Below are 2,300 nucleotides of genomic sequence, written 5' to 3' on the forward strand. Positions count from 1 at the left end.
GGATTGTGATTGAAAGACTAAATCTTCTGTTTTGTCACACAATTAGCAGGTAATGGGAGAAATATTTATCTCTCTATAATCTTTGTTGCTGCGGATATTCATGTTGTCCACTCTCACATTGCAGATTGTGGATTTGAGAAGTTAGCATTCCCAATGAATTAAGTCATATTACTTAGCTTCAGTTATCAGTTTCCTAGTTTTACAGTTTATGTTCAGAACCCCCACACTGGTAGGAGGATCAGAGCAGACTCAGGAGCACTGGGGGCACTGCAGGCTTCAGCAAGGTTCCTGGTAACCTGCTAATCTACTAAAACCTGCTCTATTGGTCTATGTGATGAAATAACTGGTCGATTTATATCTACTTCTTTACCTGATGATGTTGTGGAGGAGTTCAACAGTGGTCGATTAGATGTGGTGACCTCATGTCCTTTAAAAGCAGCAGGCAGAATAAATGGGAAGACAGTGAGGTCCAGGTCAACAAGTACACAACATCTACATATTAAAGGGGGCCTATTATGACATGCAAAAAGTTTAAAATTATGAGGCAAATGTTCAGCTACTCCCTTACCTGGTGATGTTGTGGAGGAGTTCAACAGTGGCCAATTAGACGTGGTGACCTCATGTCCTTTAAAAGCAGCAGACACAATAAATGGGAAGACAGTGAGGTCCAGCTCAACAAGTACACAACATCTACATATTAAAGGGGGCCTATTATGATTTTCCTAGTGTACAATTTTACATGTCCATATTAAACATGGAAAATGTTTCAAATTATGATGTAAATGTATATCTACTTCTTTACCTGATGATGTTGTGGAGGAGTTCAACGGTGGCCAATTAGACATGGTGACCTCATGCCCTTTAAAAGCAGCAGGCAGAATAAATGGAATCACAATAAGGTCCAGGTCAACAAGAGCACATCATCCAAATATTAAAGGGGGCCTATTATGACATGGAAAAAGTTTAAAATTATGAGGCAAATGTTCAGCTACTCCCTTACCTGGTGATGTTGTGGAGGAGTTCAATAGTGGTCGATTAGACGTGGTGACCTCATGTCCTTTAAAAGCAGCAGACACAATAAATGGGAAGACAGTGAGGTCCAGGTCAACAAGAGCACATCATCCAAATATTAAAGGGGGCCTATTATGATTTTCCTAGTGTACAATTTTACATGGCCATATTAAACATGGGAAATTTTTCAAATTATGAGGTAAATGTACATCTACTCCCTTACCTGATGATGTTGTGGAGGAGTTCAACAGTGGCCGATTAGATGTGGTGACCTCATGTCCTTTAAAAGCAGCAGGCAGAATAAATGGGAAGACAGTGAGGTCCAGGTCAACAAGTACACAACATCTACATATTAAAGGGGGCCTATTATGATTTTCCTAGTGTACAATTTTCTATGTCCATATTAAACATGGGAAGGGTTTCAAATTATGATGTAAATGTACATCTACTCCCTTACCTGATGATGTTGTGGAGGAGTTCAACGGTGGCCAATTAGATGTGGTGACCTCATGTCCTTTAAAAGCAGCAGATACAATAAATGGAAGTACAGACACAAGAATAAAGCATATAAATATTAATATGCATTCCTCCAAAAATACCAGCGATTAGAAAACAATATATTTTTAGTTCAATTCATGTTTCAAGAAACTTGGTTCCTTGTTTTATCATTATTTATTTTAGCAATTAGATGTAGCGTTTAGCTAAGCTTGTTGAATGGGTATTGTCCCATGCACACAACAATCTCCAATTCTATATGCATGAGCTGCTAGTGATTTATTTATTCCCTAAACAACTTATCAGATACAAAGTATAGTTTTCAGTCACATGCAACAGTTACTGCGAGTGTTAATACAAACTCAACACTTCCTGTAATCATTTCAAGTTTAAAGCCTTCTAGTGTTTCATTGCACAGAAACCCTTTATTTCTTAACATGACTTTGATTGTTGTGCTGCAGTAAGTGCATTGTCCCTCTCTCTCTGCTCAGTGGGTCTAATGTTCGTTATTCCTCTGCCTCCTTTAGTGATAATGATCCATGTAATAAAAGTAGTTGATTTGCTGTAATTGAGGCGAGGCTCAGTGTATTGGAAGCTCTCTGCTTCCCTGTAGTTCCTGAGTAGCCAGGTAAACTGCCTGTAACAAGAGTTGTAGCCCTAAGCCCCTGGTCAGCATCCATACATGGGACAGTCATTGAGGGTCATGGTCTGTTTGAAATGAAGTCTCTAGTCTAGCAACGATGTGATAAGTTATTTTGAAAGAGCAACGGTCGATAGGGAAACTCCAACTCAGT

The 2,300-nt window shown here is 39.1% G+C and overlaps 2 long non-coding RNA genes across 2 annotated transcripts; both read right to left on the reverse strand.

Annotated features, from left to right (window-relative positions):
* Positions 1–375: 375 nt before the first annotated feature.
* LOC147819610 (uncharacterized) lies at positions 376–841 on the reverse strand. The gene is made up of 3 exons (XR_015436762.1): positions 803–841; positions 569–625; positions 376–427 (listed from the first exon to the last, which is right to left on the reverse strand). It is a non-coding gene; the product is annotated as an uncharacterized LOC147819610 (long non-coding RNA).
* Positions 842–1,005: 164 nt separating this feature from the next.
* LOC111649724 (uncharacterized) lies at positions 1,006–1,524 on the reverse strand. The gene is made up of 3 exons (XR_015436763.1): positions 1,469–1,524; positions 1,235–1,291; positions 1,006–1,057 (listed from the first exon to the last, which is right to left on the reverse strand). It is a non-coding gene; the product is annotated as an uncharacterized LOC111649724 (long non-coding RNA).
* Between the last annotated feature and the right edge of the window lie 776 nt (positions 1,525–2,300).

This window comes from Seriola lalandi, unplaced genomic scaffold (assembly GCF_002814215.2).
Source record: "Seriola lalandi dorsalis isolate HSWRI2012SDOR001 ecotype SW California unplaced genomic scaffold, Sedor1 jcf7180002051862, whole genome shotgun sequence".
Lineage (NCBI taxonomy): Eukaryota > Metazoa > Chordata > Actinopteri > Carangiformes > Carangidae > Seriola > Seriola lalandi.